This window comes from Hyla sarda, chromosome 8 (genome assembly GCF_029499605.1).
Source record: "Hyla sarda isolate aHylSar1 chromosome 8, aHylSar1.hap1, whole genome shotgun sequence".
NCBI lineage: Eukaryota > Metazoa > Chordata > Amphibia > Anura > Hylidae > Hyla > Hyla sarda.
This window is the reverse complement of record NC_079196.1, coordinates 24158171-24180537: the sequence shown is the minus strand read 5'-3', so window position 1 is coordinate 24180537 and position 22367 is coordinate 24158171. Positions and strand designations below refer to the sequence as shown.

The following is a 22367-nucleotide window of genomic DNA, read 5'->3' as shown; positions in this document are numbered from 1 at the left end:
GGATAAAATATATGGACCCAATTTTTTTTTTCTTAACTCAAACAAAAGGAAAGGTGTGCAAAAAACAACATGTGCCAACTACACCAGTGTTTCTCAACCTGGGGTACAAGTATCCCCAGGGGTACTTAGCAGTTCTCCAGGGGGTACTTGAAAAAAAAATCAGTAATGGCAGCCACAGCCACTGGTTATTGGTCTGGACAACTTTGAAAGAAATGGTAGGGTGACATCACTGCACAGAGGAGCGGAGCAGAAGGACAGCAAAGGGGAAGCGCGGGCACTGAGCTGCTGTGGGCAGTAACTACCATCAGCTTTGTTGCTCCACTGCCCCTGCAGACCGGGGACCTACTGCTATGAGCCATAACAATAGTTCCCAGACCAGAGGAGCAGTGGGGCACCAAAGCGGGACAGTATGGTGGCCTACAACTATACATGGGGCAGTTTTGGGGCCTACAATTATATTTGGGGGCACAGAGGGGGCCTCACAACTTTATGGGAAACATGGGGAGTTTGTAAACAGGTGGGTATTGTACTGCAGAAAGGAGCCTAAAATGTTTGTTTGGCTGGTTCTGCGGAGAAGTCTCGCATGGGATAAATCTTAATGGCGGTCTAGGCCAGACAGTGAAGAAAAGAAAAGTAAACAACTCCAGTTAGAGAAGACATCACCTGTAAATCAGGGGACTGTGGAGATAGGGAGAGGAACAGGGGGCTTGTTATAGAGGAAAGTATAAAGCATATGAATTATACTATAATCATTACAAAATTTCTCTAATATGGGGGTACAATTTTTTGGGAATGGGCTGTCAAGGGGTACAAAAAAGGTTGAGAACCACTGACCTACACCACCAAGTATTGATGTGATCCAAACACCTCTAAAAGGGGGAAGGGAACAATGTATGGTCCTTTGTAATCGGTGGGGGTAAAAACTTCCCCTGTAAGGCCCTACTATCACATTATTAATTCCCTTCTTTGCTAGTGTTACTAGCCCCACTCCGGAACCTCTTCCTATTTCCACCTACAAACACTGCCATTTCCCAGGGTTTTTAGGTGGAAATAAGGATTGGTTCCTGTGTGTGGCCGCCCATTTTAACACTTTCCTCGAAAAGGTGGAAGGGAACAACGTATGGTCCAGTGTAGCAGGTGGGGGTAAAAACTTCTCCTGTAAGGCCATACTCTCGCCCTATTAATTCCCTTCTTGGCAAGTGTTATTCACCCAAAAAAAGGGCAACTCCACACAGGAAACTCTATCTATTTCCACCTAAAAACACTGGGAAATGGCTATGTTTGTAGGGGGAAATAGGTAGAGGTTCCTTTGTGGGGCCGCCCTTTTTATGGCGAGTAACACTTGCCAAGAAGGGAATGAATAGTGCGAGAGTATGGCCTTACAGGGGAAGTGTTTACCCCCATCTGTTACAATGGACCATATGTTGATCCCTCCCACCTTTTAGACGTCTTTGCATCACATCAATATTGGTGGTGTAGGTGGCACATGGTGTTTTTTGCACACCTTTCCTTTTGTTTGATTAAAAAAAAAATGTTGGGTATATTTTATCCTAAGAAATATTATTAAAAGTTAAGTTTTACGTAATGCATATCCTAAATATTTACTTGTGGTTTGTTGTAGTGTATGTTGTCTGTAACTGGGGAGCAGCACCTTAAATATGTTTTGCACTATCCATGTTTGTGAAGTGTTGGTGTGGCACCATGGTCAATCTACTCTGATGCATCAGGCATTGGTGGGTGGAAATCCTGGCTGATCCATGCCTGATTCATCTTCACGAAGGTCAGTCTCTCCACATTGGCACTAAACACCCGCTCTGATGGCAGACTACTAGCCAGGCAGGACAGCTTTTCCAGGGCAAACTCTGCTAGTTGCAGCCACAAATCAAGTTTGGCTGCCCAGAAGTCCAGCGGATCTTCAAGGTGTGTTGGCATGGTAATGTCAGGGTATGCCACCACCTGCTGCTTCACTATGCGGGTGAAGAAAGTTACTCATCAGCTACTGTAGACTCAGGCTGCTGCTGATGGAGCTGGTACTGCTCCTCCCACCCCTCCCCAGCAGGCATGGCGGTGGAAGGTGAGCGCAGAGGACCCCCCGAGTCAGACCTACGAGAGGATGGATGATGGCGCATCGGCCAACTGACTATGTAGGATGTCTCTGTAGTAGGTCAGTTTGTCCTCCCTCTAGGTGGGTGTTAAAAAGGCCCGCATTTTGTGCTGGTAGTGATAGTCCATTAAGGTGGAGAGCCAGAAGTCATCTTGCTGCCGAATTGTGACAATTCGGTGGTCACTACGCAAGCGAGCATGCATCGTGCCATTTGTGCAAGTGACTCAGAGGGACTCCCTGCCTCCATCTCCACTGCATACTGCCACAGTGTGTCTGGGTCTTCTGTCTCGCCTTCCTCATAACCCTCTAGCTCCTCTAGCTGCTCATCCTCTCTTGTCAGATGACTAGAAAAACTGCCCATCTCGCAAAACCTAAACTGTGCTCCACTGTGCGCCTCCCCCTCCTCCTCCAGTTCAGGCCCCACAGGGCTCATGTGGCCGTGAGATGTAGGCGCCACATCTCCAGTTCCCTGACCAGCCATTGTTTCCAACACGTGTTGTAGTAGATGAAGCAGTGGAATGATGTTGGTTATCCCGTAATCCTGGTGACTGACTAACAATGTGGCTTCCTCAAAGGGCCTGAGCAAACGGCAGGTGTCACGTATGAGCTGCCACTGGTTCACATTGAATTTACACAGTCCCCCTATCCGCTTGGATCATCAAGAAATCGGTGATGGCTTTTCTCTGTTCGTATAGTTGGTCCAACATATGGAGGGTGGAATTCCAACGTTTGGGAACGTCGCAAATCAGACTTTGTTGGTGGATGCCGTTCTGACTCTTCAGCTCAAGGAGGGTGTGCTTTGCGGTGTACAAGTGGCTGAAGTATATGCAAAGTTTCCTTCCAATTGTTAGGATGTTTTGCAGATGGGGGGACACTTCAGGGACTGCTTCACAACCAGATTGAACATGTGTGCAATGCAGGGCGCATGTCTCAGGCTTCTTCCTGTTCTCGGTCACCATTTCCAGTTTTCGTGGAGTAAGTCATGATCCGATTTCTTGATGAATGACTTTTAGCAGTTCCTCCTCTGTGTTACTCCGTTCGCCAAGGCAAATCATGTGAAGAACAGTGTGACACCGCCGTGCCCTGCACACATAATATGCTGGAGACTTGTCCGTGCAGTGGAGGCTGAGAACACGGTGGAGGATGAGGAGGCGGAGTCGCACACTGTTACAGGACCGTCTGCCTGAGAGCGTGGAGGAGGAAGCTGTCCAAGTTGTTGACCTGTCCAAGTTGCTGTTGTGGCTGTGCAGGAACCACATTCACCCAGTGGGCCGTACAGGACATGTATTTTCCCTGACCGTAGTTACAGCTCCACACGTCAGCGCTGCCGTGCACTTTGATATACACAGACAGACTCAAAGACTGGCCCACCTTCTGTTCCTGTGCAGGCCTGGTACTGCCTTCTTCGCAAAGAAATGAAGGCTTGGGAGACTCCACCTCGGCTCGGCACAAGCCATCAGTTCTCTGAAAGGTACAGAATCCACCACTTGAAAAGGGAGGGACTGCAGAACCAGCAACTTGGACAGGAGCACAATGAGCTTCTTCGCCGTTGGATGAGTGGGCGCATACTGTTGTCTCTTGGACATGGCTTTGCCGATGGATTGCTGGCAGAATGACTGTCTCGAAGTAGGAGGAGCAGGAGCATCTGGAGCGACAGAAGATGGGTATGACACACAGCTTCCTTCGGCTGAGGTGGTGGAGCCTTGGCTGGCTGAAACTGGGACCGGCATGCCACTGGGTGATGCAGCAGGCTATACCACCACATCGCAGCCATGGTTCTCCCAGGCCACTTCATGGTGACACTGCATATGTTGACGTAGGGCTGTGGTGCCAACATTGGGACCCTGGCCATGCTTCACTTTCTGCCGACACATCTTGCATGTGGCCATGTTAACTTCCTCCGGATGCTTGATGAAAAACTGCCACACCGCCTAGTAGCTGATTTTCCCACCAACAGTTCACATTGATTGACTGCTACTGGACTCCAGGACCCCTGGAAGGTAAGCTGCCGTGAAGCAGGGGGTCTACCCCAGGCACGCTTGGCTTCAGACTTTCCACTTCTGCCACCATGCTGACTGCTGACCATGCTACCACCTTGCTGGCTCAGATGCTGCCTCACGGTCAACCTGCAACCCTCTTCTCCTGATAATGATGAAGCCCCTTCTGCACCTGGATCCCAAGTGTGATCGGCTTCATCATCATCGAGTTGTGTCTGCACGTCACTGATGTCCTCCTCAGGTTCCTCAGCAGTGTCTGCATCAGGAGCCTGAAAGCTCGCAACACCACCTCCCACACCACTCTCCTCATCATTACTTGCCCGCCCAGTGGAGGAAGCGGCAGATGTCTCCTCCACTTCTTGGCTGGGCAGTAGCTGCTGACTGTTCTCTAGTAGATCATCCTCACTAAATAGTGGAGCTGAACCCACAGCATAAGATACTTGTGGGGGAGGGAACAGCAGAGGACAAAGGCAGTGGGAGGACAGGGACAAGAGAGGGTTGTGTCTTAGGAACCCACCAACTGTTGAATGGGGGTGTCAGATGTCACTTGTGAGGAACTGGGTGACCGTGTTAACCAATCGAAAATGGCAGATGGGTTGCTGGTCGAGACACGACCGCTAGCTGATACTGGGAGCTCAGGCCTCTCACAGTATCTAGGCCTGTAGGAATTTAACAGGAACAAAATGGTACTCCACTTAGATGTACATATATGGTATACACTTATGAGGGGTGTATAATGTGCTCCACTATGCTTAAAACAGTATTTGTCTACAACACCAGCAGGTATGTACTTTTGTCTGGCCTTTCACAGTATCTAGGCCCTTAAGACTTTAACAGGAATAAAATGGTACACCACATAGATGTACCTATGTGGTATGCACTTATGAGGGGAGGACAATGCGCTCCAGTACACTTAAAACAGTTTTTGTCTACAACACCAGCAGGTGTTTACTTTTGCCTTTCACAGTATCAAGGCCGTTAAGACTTTAACAGGAACAAAATGATACAACACTTAGATGTACACACAGTTTATACAGGATAATATGATTTTAGTGTTCTACTCACCCTAACTGGCTGGCAACTATTAGCTTTTCTGTTTCAAGGAAACAGTTTAGGGCCACATATGGGGTATTTCCGTATTAGGGAGAAATTGCACTACAAATTTTGGGGGGCATTTTCTCCTTTTACCCCTTATGAAAAGGAAAAGTTGGGGTCCACACCAGTCTGTTAGTGTAAAAAAATAAAACGTTTTACACTAACATGCCTGAGTACGGAAATACCCCATATGTGGGTATAAAATGCTCTGCGGGCGCACTACAAGGCTCAGAAGTGAGAGCGCACTTAGTACATTTGAGGCCTAAATTGGTGATTTGCACAGGGGTGGCTGCTGATTTTACAGCGGTTCTGACATAAACGCAAAAAAATAAATACCCACATGTGACCCCATTTTGGAAACTACACCCCTCACGGAAAGTAACAAGGGGTATAGTGAGCCTTAATACCCCACAGGTGTTTCACAAATTTTCCTTAAACTTGGATGGGAAAATGCTGGTGTTACCCTGAATTTTTCATTTTCACAAGGGAAAATAGGAATAAAGCCCCCTAAAATGTGTAACACCATTTCTTCTTAGTATATAGATACCCCATATGTGGATGTAAAGTGCTCTGTAGGCGAACTACAATGCTCAGAAGAGAAGGAGCGCCATTGGGCTTTTGAAGAGAAAATGTGTCCGGAATTGAAGGCCATGTGTGTTTACAAAGCCCCCCTGGTGCCAGAACAATTGACCCCCCCACATGTGACCCCATTTTGGAAACTACACCCCTCACTTAATGTAATAAGGGGTGCAGTGAGCATTCACACCTCACAGGTGTCTGACAGATTTTTGGAACAGTGGTCTGTGAAAATGAAAAATTTAATTTTTCATTTGCAGAGCCCACTGTTCCAAAGATCTGTCAAACGCCAGTGGGGTGTAAATGCTCACTGCACCCCTTATTAAATTCTGTGAGGGGTCTAGTTTCCAAAATTGGGTCACATGTGGGGGGGTCCACTGTGCTGGCACCACGGGGGGATTTGTAAATGCACATGGCCCCCGACTTCCATTCCAAACAAATTCTCAATGGCGCTTCTCCTCTTCTGAGCATTGCAGTGCACCAGCAGAGCACTTGACGTCCACACATGGGGTATTTCCATATGGGGTTACAAATTTTGGGGGGCATTTTCTCCTATTACTCCTTGTAAAATACCTGTGAGGTGTTAAGGCTCACTGTACCCCTTGTTACGTTCCTTGAGGGGTGTAGTTTCCAAAATAGTATGCCATGTTTTTTTTTTGCTGTTCTGGCACCATAGGGGCTTCCTAAATGCCACATGCCCCCCAAAAACCATTTCAGCAAAATTTGCTTTCCAAAAGCCAAATGTGACTTCTTCTTTTCTGAGCATTGTAGTTCGCCCGCAGAGCATTTTACGTCCTACCATGGGGTATTTCCATATTCAGAAGAGATGGGGTTACAAATTTTGGGGGGCATTTTCTCCCATTACCCTTAAATTTGGGGAAAAAACTGCACTTTAGTGAAAACATTTTTTTTTTCATTTACACATCCGACTTTAACGAAAAGTTATTAAACACCTGTGGGGTGTTAAGGCTCACTGGACCCCTTTTTACGTGCCTTGAGGGGTGTAGTTTCCAAAATGGTATGCCATGTAGGGGTTTTTCTGCTGTTCTGGCACCATTGGGGTTTCCTAAATGTGACATGCCCTCCAAAATCCCATTGTCACTCCTTTCCTTCTGTGCCCTTTACTGCGCCTGCCGAACACTTGACATACACATATGAGGTATTTCCTTACTCGAGAGAAATTGGGTTACAAATTTTGAGGGGTCCACAAGAACATGCGAGTGTAAAAAATGAAAAATTTTGAATTTCCTCCTTCATTTTTCTGCTATTCCTGTGAAACACCTAAAGGGTTAACACACTTACTGAATGTCATTTTGAATACTTTGAGGGGTGAAGTTTTTATAATGGGGTCATTTGTGGGGTATTTCTAATAAGAAGGCCCTTCAAATCCCCTTCAAACCTTAACTGGTCGATGAAAAATTGCTGTTGAACTTTGAAGCCCTCTGATGTCTTCCAAAAGTAAAAACTTGTCAACTTTATGATGCAAATATAAAGGAGACATATTGTATATGTGAATCAATATATAATTTATTTGGAATATCCATTTTCCTTACAAGCAGAGAGCTACAAAGTTAGAAAAATGCAAAATTTTCTATTTTTTTATAAAATTTTGGAACTTTTCACCAAGAAATGATGAGTATCTACGAAAATTTGCCACAATTATAAAGTAGAATATGTCACGAAAAAACAATCTCGGAATCAGAATGAAAGGTAAAAGCATCCCAGAGTTATTAAAGGGGTCCTCCACCATAAGGTGATTTTAGTACGTACCTGGCAGACAGTAATGGACATGATTAGGAAGGATATGCGCTTGTCTTGGGGCTAAATGACTGTGAGATTACCATAACACTGTGCTTAGCTTTTTGTGAACTTGTATTTCCTGTTTGACTTATGTTTTTTTGACTACAAATCCCACAATGCCATTTTCCTCCCTCCCACACATCAGCCACCCCACCCATTGAAACAAAAGACCTGTGGTTTTCAATCAGGGTGCCTACAGCTGTTGCATTAGTTGCAGATTGATCTCTCTCCCATCAAGCGATCCCTCCACCCCATGAAGCAGACAGGTTCCCTGTCATCAGCTGACTAGTGATGTCAGGTCTCGGCCGCATTGCAAGCTGGGAAAAATCCGATATAACAGTCATTTTGTATGCTGGTAAAAATAAATAGTGGGGTGAAAATCACAGAAGAATTGTGAGAAAACCGTCACACACAGGTACAGACAATATATTATGAACTACACTAACTTTACAGCCCCTGTAGCATAGTCAAATAAAAAAAATTCCTGGAATACCCCTTTAATACTTAAAGTGAAAATGGTCAGATGTGCAAAAAAATGCTCTGGTCCTACAGTGAAAATTGGCCTGGTCCTTAAGGGGTTAAAAGGGTGGCCTTTTGAAGATGTTCCTCTGGACATAGAGAATCATAGCACAAGTCATATATAAATCCCATGATCCCATTGTCCAGCTTTCCTATCCGCGCATGCGTATGTGTTACGCCGAGCGCTCCGAGTCCCCGCTCCTCCCTGGAGCGCTCACGGCGTTCTCCTGTTCGCAGCGCCCCGGTCAGACCTGCTGACCAGGTGCGCTGCGATAATGTCCCCAGCCGGGATGCGATTCGCGATGCGCATCCCGACCCGCTTACCAGACTCGTTCCCCGTCTGTGCTGTCCCGGCACGCGCGGCCCCGCTCCCTAGGGCGCGCGCGCGCTGGGTCTTTGCGATTTAAAGGGCCGGTGCGCCATTGATTGGCGCATGGGTTTTAATCAGTATCTTCACCTGTGCACTCCCTACTTATACCTCACTTCCACTGCACTTCCTTGCCGGATCTTGTTGCCATTGTGCCAGTGAAAGCGTTTCCTTGTGTGTTCCTAGCCTGTGTTCCAGACCTCTTGCCGTTGCCCCTGACTACGATCCTTGCTGCCTGCCCTGACCTTCTGCTACGTCCGACTCTGCTCTTGTCTACTGCCTTGTACCGCGCTTATCTCAGCAGTCAGAGAGGTTGAGCCGTTGCCCGTGGATACGATCTGGTTGCTACCGCCGCTGCAAGTCCATCCGCTTTGCGGCGGGCTCTGGTGAAAACCAGAAGCAACTTAGAACCGGTCCACCAACACGGTCCACGCCAATCCCTCTCTGGCACAGAGGATCCACCTCCAGCCTGCCGAATCCTGACAGTATGGATTCCAATGTACAGTCGCCATAGCCACCTGGTGTCTGTTTCCTGCAATAGTCGTGGATGTTATTAAGGTGACTGCGCGGTGATGGCTTTATATACAGAAATTCAAGTGAAACCTGCTCCGCCACACATTATCATTCCCCCGGATACATTATTCTCCCTTTAAGATGATGATCTGAAATATTTACTTGGGGTTATGCAGCGCCATTCCGATACCAACCCCCCGAGCTACAGGCGAAAACATTTTTCTGTTCTATTTGGTGAGCGACCGGGACGAGCCGCGAGGAAGATCTCTGTCTGTATCTGACTGCAAACACTTTTCCTGGGGAAATACAGAGAATGTATTAATCAAACATGTGATATGATCTTATAGGAGATATCTCTACAGGGGACGTTATTCCATACGGCTGATTCATTATTGTGTCTGAATCGCCTCCCCTTGTGATAAATCAGCCCTATAGCCGGATGGGATAATATCTCACATGAGATTGTATCGGGCCTGTGATGAATGTACCATTAGACATGTTAGTGTTCTCTCCCTTCATATGAATCACAAGCATTATTTTCCTAACCGTAGCCTACAAATATAACATGCAGCAAATTACCTTTGGGTCAATACCAAAAGAGCATTTCCCCTTTAAGGGTGCGTTCACACGCTCTTTGTTTTTGCGGGTTTTCCGCAGCGTATTTGAAAGGGACGGGCTATTCTCGGCTTTCCATAGCAGATTGTCGGCGGCGGAAAATCAGCCGCAGTCCCTACTGACTTCAATTGGGTTTGCGGCGGATTTTCCGCAGCGTAAATTCCTTCGTGGAAAATCTGCTGCGGATAGCTTAGTAGAGCCCGCACCCTTTCAAATACGCAGTGGAAAACCTGCAAAAACAATGAGCGTGTGAACGCACCCTAAAGGAGTACTCCGGTGCTTAGACATCTTATCCCCAATCCAAAGCACAGCTTTCACGCCCCCTCCCGTAGGCTTGCATTGAGGGGCGGAGCGTGACGTCACATGGGGGCGCAGGCGTGACGTCACACGCCGCCCGCCCTGTGATCGCCCGAAATCAGACCCGGAGCGAACACGCTCCGGGGACTAATTAAAAACGGGGTGCCGCATGCAAGATCACGGGGGTCCCCAGCGGTGGGACTCCCGCGATCAGGGATCTTATATATATATAAGGGGGGAGATTTATCAAAACCTGTGCAGAGGAAAACTTGCTCAGTTGCCCATAGCAACCAATCAGATCGCTTCTTTCATTTTTAGGAAGGCCTGTCAAAATGAAAGAAGCGATTTGATTGGTTGCTATGGGCAACTCAGCAACTTTTCCTCTAGGCAGGTTTTGATAAATCTCCCCCAAGATGTGTAAGCAACGGAGTACACCTTTAAAGAAACATTTAGGCATTTTTTGTGTGCTTATTTAGTGCAGCATAGGCTATTACAGTGGTCCCTCAACATACGATGGTAATCCGTTCCAAATGGACCATCGTTTGTTGAAACCATCGTATGTTGAGGGATCCGTGCAATGTAAAGTATAGGACAGTGGTCTACAACCTGCGGACCTCCAGATGTTGCAAAACTACAACAACAAGCATGCCCGGACAGCCAACGGCTGTCCGGGCATGCTGGGAGTTGTAGTTTTGCAACATCTGGAGGTCTGCAGGTTGAAGACCACTGGTATTGGAGGTTATACTCACGTATCCCCGCCGCTCCGGACCGTCACCGCTCGTCACCGCTGCCCTGGATGTCGCCTTCCATCGCTGTCTCCGCGTCCCCAGGGTGTCCCCGGCGCTCCAGCAAGGCCTCTGCTTCCCCGGCATCCTCGCTCTCCGTCGCCGCCATCACGTCGTTACGCACAACGCTCCTATTGGATGACGGGACGGCGTGCGCAGCGACGTGATGACGACGATGGAGAGCGCCGACGATGCAGGGGATCCCGAAGAGGACGCGCCGGAGCCCCAAGGACAGGTAAGTGATCGTCAGCGGACCACACGGGGCATCGTAAACGGCTATCCGGTGGCAGCTGAAGCAGTCTGCGCTGCCGGATAGCCGTTTATGCGATGGCCCCGACATACAAAAGCATCATATGTTGATGCTGCCTTCACCATGCGATGGCCTCTGGGAGGCCATCGTATGTTGAAATGATCGTATGTCGGGGCCATCGTAGGTCGGGGGGTCACTGTATTAGAAAATAGGTTCTTGTGTATGCCTTGTGCTTACCTGTGTTAGTGGATGTGGCAGGCATGGGATAGGCTCCATGTTGGATGCACACAGAATCTTTAAAATGACTTTGTAATGCTGCCTACATTTCCCATAAATCCTGACTGCACCAGGTGATCTGATCAGGGTGATAGTTTTGTTGGCTGTCCGGGCATGCTGGGAGATGTAGTTTTGTAACACCTGGCGGACTACAGTTTGGGGACCCCAGGTCTAGGTATTAACCCCTTAAGGACTCAGCCCATTTTGGCCTTAAAGGGTAGCTCCCACCATCCATTTTTTTTTTTTTGCTAGAGTGTCCCCCCCCCCCCCCCCCCGCTACGGCACTAGCCGGTTCCCTCCTCCCCCCCCCCCCCCGCCCCGCATACCCCGTTCCCTCATTACACTTGCAGTTACTGCAGAGTCCGGCAGCGGGCGTGCAGGGACAGCGGCGGCAACGAGGCGGCGGCGATGTGCGGGAGGAGTGGCCTCCCAGCCAGTGGCCGGGAGCCAATGCGCTCGCTCCCCCCTGTCTGATTGACAGGCAGGGAGTGAGTGCAGCCTAACTGAAAAAGGACTGATTGCCATTCCAAAATCAGTCTTTTTTCAGTAGCCGGTTTTTAAATGTAAATTAAACCTTTTTAATGAAAAAAAAAATAATAAAAGTATATTAGAGATATGTTGTAGTGCATAAGTACTACAACATATCAAAAAATAAAGTTGGTGACAGTGCCCATTTAAGGACTTAGACAATTAAATTTTTACGTTTTCGTTTTTCCCTCCTCGCCTCCTAAAAATCATAACTCTTATATTTTCATCCACAGACTAGTATGAGGGCTTGTTTTTTGCGCGACCAGTTGTCCTTTGTAATGACGTCACTCATTATATCATAAAATGTATGGTGCAAGAAAAAAACACAATTTTTGTGGGGAAATTAAAAAGAAAAACGCAATTTTGCTAATTTTGGAAGGTTTCGTTTTCACGCCGTACAATTTACGGTAAAAATGACGTGTGTTCTTTATTCTGAGGGTCAATACGATTAAAATGATACCCATTATTACATACTTTTATATTATTGTTGTGCTTAAAAAAAATCACAAACTGTTTAACCAAATTAGTACGTTTATAATCCCTTTATTTTGATGACCTATAACTTTTTAATTTTTTCGTATAAGTGGCGGTATGAGGGCTAATTTTTTGCGCCATGATCTGTACTTTTTTTTGATAACACATTTGCATATAAAAAACTTTTAATACATTTTTTATAATTTTTTTTTAATAAAATGTATTAAAAAAGTAGCAATTTTGGACTTTTTTTTTTTTTTTTACATTCACGCCGTTCACCGTACGGGATCATTAACATTTTATTTTAATAGTTCGGACATTTACGAACGCGGCGATATCAAATGTGTCTATTAAATTTATTTTTACGCTTTTTGGGGGTAAAATTGGAAAAACGGACGTTTTACTTTTTTTATTGGGGAGGGGATTTTTCACATTTTTTTACTTTTAATTTTAAATTTTTTTACATTATTTTTTACACTTGAATAGTCCCCATAGGGGACTATTCATAGCAATACCATGATTGCTAATACTGATCTGTTCTATGTATAGGACAACGAGCAGATCAGTGTTATCGGTCATCTCCTGCTCTGGTCTGCTCGATCTCAGACCAGAGCAGAAGACGCCGGGAGCCGGACAGAGGAAGGTGAGGGGACCTCCATGCGGTGTTCTGAATGATTGGATCAGATCATTCATTGAAATCGCGTACTGCCGCAGATGCCGGGATCTGTATTGATCCCGGCATCTGAGGGGTTAATGGTGGACGCGGGAGTCGGCCATTGCCGGCAGGTCCCTGGCTGCGATCAGAAGCCGGGATCAGCCGCGCATGACCCGGGCATCGCTCGTTAAGTACCACCGCATGACGCGTTAAGTACCACCGCACCAGGACGTACATTTACGTCCTGCGTCCTTAAGGGGTTAAAGGGGTACTCCGTTGCTAGACATCTTATCCCCTAAGGACAGGGGATAAGATGTCTGATCACAGGGGTCCGGCCGCTGGGACCCCCCCCCCCCCGTGATCTCTGTGCGTCTGCTGGGAGTTGTTTTGCAACATCTGGAGGACCACAGTTTAGGGACCACAGGTCTAGGTATTAAAGGGGAACTCCGTTGCTAAACATCTTATCCTCTATTCAAAGGACAAGGGATAAGATGTCTGATCGCGGGGCCCAGCTTCTGGGACCCCCCGCGGTCTCTGTGCGTCTGCTGGGAGTTGTTGTTTTGCAAAATCTAGAGGACATCAGTTTGAGGACCATTAGTCTAGGTGTTAAAGTGGTACTCCATTGCTAGACATCTTATCCCCTATCCAAAAGATAGGGGATAAGATGTCTGATCACCGGGGTCTGGCCTCTGGGACCCCCCGCGATCTCTGTGGGTAGGCACGGAGATCGTGGGGGTTCCCAGTGGCCGGACCCTGTGACCAGACGTCTGACTGTTGAGACCCAATTACCTCCTAGCAGGCTATGACATCCCCTCCCCCTTACTACAATAATTAATTAAATAATAATTGACACAACAACAATTTAACTTTTCCGTGGGTGGGGATTGGCCACAGCTTTATTTATAAAATTACTTATATAAATAATAATTTAACTGTAACAAAGACACCGATTGGCTTCTTACCAACCCGAGAGGTGCTGCCACACTGTCCTGTGTGGAGGTCTACCTGGGTTGACCCCGCTTTCACTGTCTTCTTACCGCCACAGAGGAGACCAGTTGTCCCTATACTGGGCTCCGACCCCCACCCAAGAGATACCGGACAGCCAACACCTGGGGCCACCTCAGCCCCCCGGACACACCCAACACATTTCCTGCCCAGGAAATCAGAGATACCTGCCACCAGGACCCTATTTATTAATTTTTTTGTAACTCTTGCGTGAATTAATCTCTCACATTCGCCCATACACCATAGAGTGCCGCAGCACTCGCACCACCTTGCGGAAAGCCGCTCGCAAAACAAAACACATATGGGAAACATCAAACTGGGCGAAAATAGCAACACAACATGCAGATCGCCAGCGCCCCACGCGCTGCGCTACCCTCTCCGGAAACCCAGCCACCTCCACCGATACAAAAAGAGAGCGAATCCCGAACTCACAACACCCCATCCCATCAAAGAAAAGCAAAATTCCAAAACAGACAAAAAAACGAAAAACTGAATAATCAGGGGCGGGGAGCAAAAAAGAAAAGGGGGGGGGGGGGCCCACAGCCGCCCAAACAATAGGACAACAACTGGAAAAAACAGTCATTTGCAGAAACAAAACCCAAGCATGGCAAAAACCAACTGACTACCAAGACCGAGGGGTAAACCACTCCGCAGCACCACTGGAAAACCAAACACCAAAAACCGACCAAACCAGCCACATCTGAGAACAGAGCGAGCTCCCCGTGCACTGCAACGGGGGACTGAAAGCAAGCCTGTCCGTCGCACGACTCCTGAAAACCCCAACCAACCGAAATGTCAGCCCTTAGCGCACAAGGGGCACAGATACCGCACACCCTCAGCAGCCAGAGACAACCAGCAGGAAAAAAACCTGCCCAGAACCATATACTACGCGGAACATTCAGTAAACCAGCAAGGACCGGAACAGGGACACCTAGTGAGCCCCGAGGAAACCAAAACAGAGAAAACGCAAACACTCCCCCGTCCACAGGAAAGCTGAAGACCAACGCCAACACGGCATGCGGAAGACAGCTACAAACCACACCCCAACAAACGTAGAGCACAGGAGAATCACCCTCCGGAATACCACCACGAACAGAAGAACCCACAAGGAAAGACAAACGAAGACTCAAGCGAAACCGCCACATCAGCCAAAAGCACCCAGCACGACATACAGGAGTCCCATGCCTACCAGAGATTGTGAGAAAAACAGGAGAAAACATCAGACAAATACACTAGGACAAATGGAGCAGCGGAGAGGGACTACAACTAATGACGGAGAGAAAAACCAAACAAAGGGGGAAAAAAACAAAAGAAACAAAACCGTAACTGGGTGGCAGCCCCCGTTCAGGAAAAGGAACAAGCCTCGGCAGCTAGGTCCACAAAAACCCGGCCATCCAGAGCGTAAGGCCAAAAGACCACTCACCCAAGCCCGCCCAGTACGCTCAGCTGCAGAAAATGATACCCTACCAGAGTACCCTGTCAAGAAGAGACGTTCCCAACTCACAACCAGAGACCAACATAGACATACACCCGTATCTGAGACCCAAACTCAACTAACACACGGGAACAAAAGGACGGACACTACACAGAACTTAGCCATAAGCACACTAACCGGGGAAGGAGAGGGCACTAACCCAGTCTAGCCAGCTGAAGACAACTGTACAAGCCCCGCAACAGAAACACTCACCAATTCCAGAAGATGGAGAAGCACAACAGCTGGAAGAACCACTTCACCACCGCCACCAGCGGGGGACAAGGCATGCTGGAGACTGCCGGGTCGCGGGCACTTGGCCGCCGCCCGGAACGGCTCTGGAAACCACGCTGGGAAACCAGCAGTAGAGGACTCCGAGGCATTGGATGAGGCAGAGGAGGAGGAGGGAGAACCCCTGTGGGAAGAACCGAACCACCTACTCCCTGCAGGTGGGCAGAAGGCCCAAAAACACCGCCTGTACCGCCTCCCAGAGCCAGAGCGAGAGCGGCGACGAATATGTCTATGCTCTTCCATTTGGCCCCAGAGGGGGAAAGCAACATGAAAGCATGGGAGCACTCCCTACCCCTCTATGGGGGGCACTGGAGAGGCAGGAGGAAGAAGGACAGCAGTGGCAGCAGTGCGGGGGGGGGGGGGGGGGTTTGGGAACTTGGGGCGGAGAGGCGATGGGGGAGGCGGGAGGTGATGGCTGCAAGAACCATGGGGAGCACTGGAGAAGGAGGAGGAAAAGGGGGGCAGCAGCAGCCACAGCAGAAGTGGGAGGGGGAGGTACGGGGGGGGGGGGTGCTAGTGTGGTGGGGGGTGAGGAGCTGGGTAAATGAGCAGGGACGGTATGAGGGCTCATTTATTTTGCGCTGTACCATTGTCGTGTTGATCAGATTTTTTGATTGCTGTTCATTCATATTTTATGGTATAAAAAGCGATCAAAAATACGCTATTTTGGACTGCGGAAGTTATTTAAATATGAATTTTTTTTGCGCATACGCCACTGATGAAGCGCTTTAAATGACAATATATTTTTACAGTTCGGACATGTACGCACGCGGCGATGCCACATATGTGTATGTTTGTTGTAATATACAGTTTTTTTTATTTTTTTTATTTTTTTATGTATGGGAAAAGGGGGGTGATTCAAACATTTATTATGTAAAGGCTTAAATGATCTTAATTAACTTAACTTTTTTAACTCCTTTAAATTTTTTATTTTTTTTTTGCAATGTTATAGCTCCCATAATGGGCCATAACACTGCACACACTGATCCATACACTGATCACTTGCCATGTAGTAACATGGCAATGATCAGTGCTATCTGCGATTGATTGCTCAAGCCTGGATTGACAAGCAGAAACGCAGGAGGCAGGTTAGTGACCCTCCTGCTGCGTCCCAGCTGATCAGGACATCGCGATTTTATCGCGATGGTCCCGATCAGCCCGACTGAGCAGCCGAGATGCTTGTACTTTCACTTTCAGACGCGGCGATCAACTTTGATCGGCGCGTCTGAAGAGTTAATGCTGGACATCAGCCCGATCGGCATGTCGGCATTAGCATGGGTCCTGGTTGCTGATAGAAACCGGGACCCACCGGCCATGATGCGCGCTCACCTTGTTAATAAACGTCCATTTGCGCAAAGGGGTTAAAACAGCAGCAGCCGCACAGGGGCCGCCACCTCAGAGACGGAGGGGACAGGAACAGGGGGGGGAAAGGAGTCAGAGCGCGCTCATAAGGAGCACGCCCGGGGAGAGGGCTCAAGGCATAGGCAGGGGAGAGGGCTTTGGCCACGGGCAGGGAAGAGGGTGCAAGGAACGGCCGGGACAGGGCGCACAGGGACTACAAGGGAAAGGAGGGCGGGACTGATGAGAGGTCCGCCAACCTCCCGAACCCAACGCCGACGCAACAGGAGGGGAGGCCAGCTCATCCACCGCGAGTATGCCAGCCCTCACCCTCCTGCTCCCTCCAGGCCATAAATAAGGGGCAGACACATACCAACCGGCAGCCAAAACTCCGGGTCCTGGGCAGATTGAGGGGGAAGGGAGGCACCACAGCTATAAATTCCTATGGGAGGGCCCCTGAAAGCCCGGGAAACTATTAAACCCCTGATTGGTGCACTCCTTCCCCCCCACCCATGGGACATACCACTATAGTTACTGACAAGGTTTCCAGGGGGGGGGGGGGGGAGGGGGCTAAAAACCTTGCCTGTATTATTTCTTAACCCCTTAACTGCTCACCAGTGAGGGGGCAAGCTATTTATGCACAGTTTGCCCCTCCATATCCCCTATTCTTTCCATGGACAGAGATATCAGCAGAGAGCACTATGGTCAGACCAAAAAAAAAAAAAACAACTTCCTCTGGAGCATGCAGCAGCTGATATGTACTGGAAGGATTAATATTATGATTATTATTTTTTTTAATCAATTCTTTATTTGGAAGGATTAATATTTTTATATTGAAGTAATTTACAAACCTGTTTAACTTTCTGACAACGATTAATTTGAAAAAATGTGTTTTCCATTGGAGTACCCCTTTGAGGATAGGTCATCAATCGCTGATCAGTGGGGTGCCGAAGTACGGCAACCTCCGCCAATATGTTTTCTGCCCTGCTCTACACAATGAATGGGGTTGTAAGTCCTGCGCCGCTAATTGCATAGTGGTGACTTACAGTATTACAGCTTAGTAATAAAGTCTTTAGTATCTTAAAGGGGTTATCCAAGAAAAACATTTTTTTATATATATATCAACTGGCTCCAGAAAGTTAAACAGATTTGTAAATTACTTCTATTAAAAAATCTTAATCCTCTCAGTACTTATGAGCTGCTGAAGTTGAGTTGTTCTTTTCTGTCTAAGTGCTCTCTGAAGACACCGGTCTCGGACACCGCTCAGTTTAGAAGCAAATCCCCATAGCAAACCTCTTCTACTCTGTGCAGTTCCCGAGACAAGCAGAGATGTCAGCAGAGAGCACTGTTGCCAGACAGAAAACAACAACTCAACTTCAGCAGCTGATAATTATTGAAAGGATTAAGATTTTTTTTATAGAAGTGAAGTTTTTCCTGGAATACCCCTTTAATTTAAAAGGAGGTCTTAAAATTTGCTGCATGCCGACACTAAAGTGTCGGCATGCAGCAAATTTTAAGACCTCCTTTTAAATTAAGATACTAAAGACTTTATGACGCTAAAGTAAGAGCTCCAACTCAAATCTTCAACAGCAGCATTGAAATATCCATTATTTTGCATTTTGCTACTCAATAGAGCAGAGTTTCCCAAGCAGGGTGCCTCCAGCTGTTGCAAAACTACAACTCCCAATATTCCCGGACAGCCTTCAGCTGTCCGGGCATGCTGGGAGTTGTAGTTTTGCAACAGCTGGAGGCACCCCGCTTGGGAAACACTGCCATAGACTGCCGGACAACTGGGCCGTGCAATTACAGGAACTATTTTTAAGATGTTTTTTTTTTCTTTCTTTCTCTTAAATACAATAAAATGAAGTTTTTACCAACTATAACCTTTCAAGAACAGAGAATAACACATTTTCATAATATGCTAGTGAAAGATGCAATGTCAGCAGTGATGAATGACTCGAGTGCGAAGAAGAAAAAAATCTTGCGACGAAGCAAAGGTCGGGGGAAGATCTGGAGACAAATCTGTCAGGAAATATTACTGGATAAAGCCGCAGTACTTCTGTTTTTTTTTTGCTGAGTGATAATAAATGATTGAGAATATTATTTGTTAAGTCGCTGCATAAATAAAACGTTTACGCATAGTGGTCCCCGTATCTCTCCGCATCTCCATATAATACATCACATTGTCTATAGGAATCACCTGAGGCAACTGAGAGTGACCTCTAGCTTGAGTCGCTCTGAAGAAACAGCCACCAAGGAGGAGACGTAACAGGTAACCATAGGGCCCCAGGGCCAAACTTGTATTTGGTCCCCATTATAACCTGTCAGCTGTTATCTCAGACCCTTAAAAATCTATTTTGGTCAGGGATAATACACACAGTGATGTCACAGAACAGGGATAATACATAGTGATGTCACAGTACAGGGATAATACACAAAGTGATGTCACAGTACAGGTATAATATACACAGTGATGTCACAGTACAGGTATAATATACACAGTGATGTCACAGTACAGGGATTATACACACAGTGATGTCACAGTACAGGGATAATACACACAGTGATGTCACAGTACAGGTATAATATACATAGTGATGTCACAGTACAGGAATAATACACAGTGATGTCACAGTACAGGGATAATACACACAGTGATGTCACAGTACAGGGATAATACACAGTGATGTCACAGTACAGGAATAATACACACAGTGATGTCACAGTACAGGGATAATACACACAGTGATGTCACAGTACAGGGATAATACACACAGTGATGTCACAGTACAGGGATAATACACACAGTGATGTCACAGTACAGGGAGAATACACACAGTGATGTCACAGTACAGGGATAATACACAGTGATGTCACAGTACAGGGATAAAACACACAGTGATGTCACAGTACAGGGATAATATACACAGTGATGTCACAGTACAGGGATAATACACAGTGATGTCACAGTACAGGGATGATACACAGTGATGTCACAGTACAGGGATAATACACACAGTGATGTCACAGTACAGGGATAATACACACAGTGATGTCAAATTACAGGGATAATACACAAAGTGATGTCACAGTACAGGTATAATACACAGTTATGTCACAGTACAGGGATAATACACACAGTGATGTCACAGTACAGGTATAATACACAGTGATGTCACAGTACAGGGATAATACACACAGTGATGTCACAGTACAGGGATAATACACAGTGATGTCACAGTACAGGGATAATACACGCAGTGATGTCACAGTACAGGGATAATATACACAGTGATGTCACAGTACAGGGATAATACACACAGTGACATCACAGTACAGGGATTATACACACAGTGATGTCACAGTACAGGGATAATACACACAGTGATGTCACAGTACAGGGATAATACAGAGTAATGTCACAGTACAGGGATAATATGCACAGTGATGTCACAGTACAGGGATAATACACAGTGATGTCACAGTACAGGGATAATACACACAGTGATGTCACAGTACAGGGATAATGCACACAGTGATGTTACAGTACAGGGATAATACACACAGTGATGTCACAGTACAGAGATAATATACACAGTGATGTCACAGTACAGGGATAATACACAGTGAGGTCAAAGTACAGGGATAATATACACAGTGATGTCACAGTACAGGGATAATATACACACTGATGTCACAGTACAGGGATAATACACAGTGAAGTCAGAGTACAGGGATAATACACACAGTGATGTCACAGTACAGGGATAATACACACAGTGATGTCACAGTACAGAGATAATACACACAGTGATGTCACAGTACAGTGATAATATAGAGTGATGTCACAGTACAGGGATAATACACACAGTGATGTCACAGTACAGGGATAATACACACAGTGATGTCACAGTACAGGGATAATACACACAGTGATGTCACAGTACAAAGATAATACACACAGTGATGTCACAGTACAGTGATAATATAGAGTGATGTCACAGTACAGGGATAATACACACAGTGATGTCACAGTACAGGGATAATATACACAGTGATGTCACAGTACAGGGATAATACACAGTGAAGTCACAGTACAGGGATAATACACACAGTGATGTCACAGTACAGGGATAATACACAGTGATGTCACAGTACAGGGATAATACACACAATGTTGTCACAGTACAGGGATAATACACACAGTGATGTCACAGTACAGGGATAATACACAGTGATGTCACAGTACAGGGATAATACACACAGTGATGTCACAGTACAGGGATAATACACAGTGATGTCACAGTACAGGGATAATACACACAGTGATGTCACAGTACAGGGATAATACACAGTGATGTCACAGTACAGGGATATTACACACAGTGACATCACAGTACAGGGATAATACACACAGTGATGTCACAGTACAGGGATAATATAGAGTGATGTCACAGTACAGGGATAATACACACAGTGATGTCACAGTACAGGGATAATATACACAGTGATGTCACAGTACAGGGATAATACACAGTGAAGTCACAGTACAGGGATAATACACACAGTGATGTCACAGTACAGGGATAATACACACAGTGATGTCACAGTACAGGGATAATACACACAGTGATGTCACAGTACAGGGATAATACACAGTGATGTCACAGTACAGGGATAAAACACACAGTGATGTCACAGTACAGGAATAATATACACAGTGATGTCACAGTACAGGGATAATACACAGTGATGTCACAGTACAGGGATGATACACAGTGATGTCACAGTACAGGGATAATACACACAGTGATGTCACAGTACAGGGATAATACACACAGTGATGTCAAATTACAGGGATAATACACAAAGTGATGTCACAGTACAGGTATAATACACAGTGATGTCACAGTACAGGGATAATACACACAGTGATGTCACAGTACAGGGATAATACACACAGTGATGTCACAGTACAGGGATAATACACACAGTGATGTCACAGTAGAGAGATAATATACACAGTGATGTCACAGTACAGGGATAATACACAGTGAGGTCAAAGTACAGGGATAATATACACAGTGATGTCACATTACAGGGATAATATACACACTGATGTCACAGTACAGGGATAATACACAGTGATGTCACAGTACAGGGATAATACACACAGTGATGTCACAGTACAGGGATAATACACAGTGATGTCACAGTACAGGGATAATACACACAGTGATGTCACAGTACAGGGATAATACACAGTGATGTCACAGTACAGGGATATTACACACAGTGACATCACAGTACAGGGATAATACACACAGTGATGTCACAGTACAGGGATAATATAGAGTGATGTCACAGTACAGGGATAATACATACAGTGAAGTCACAGTACAGGGATAATA

At 46.6% G+C, this 22367-nt stretch overlaps 1 long non-coding RNA gene across 1 annotated transcript in view; it reads left to right on the top strand.

The window, feature by feature from the left end:
• Positions 1-19068, top strand: part of LOC130284674 (uncharacterized) — a 60669-nt gene extending 41601 nt beyond the window's left edge. Inside the window, exon 3 of the long non-coding RNA XR_008847115.1 lies at positions 18824-19068. This is a non-coding gene — a long non-coding RNA (uncharacterized LOC130284674). The remainder of the gene's footprint in view (positions 1-18823) is intronic.
• Positions 19069-22367: the final 3299 nt, after the last annotated feature.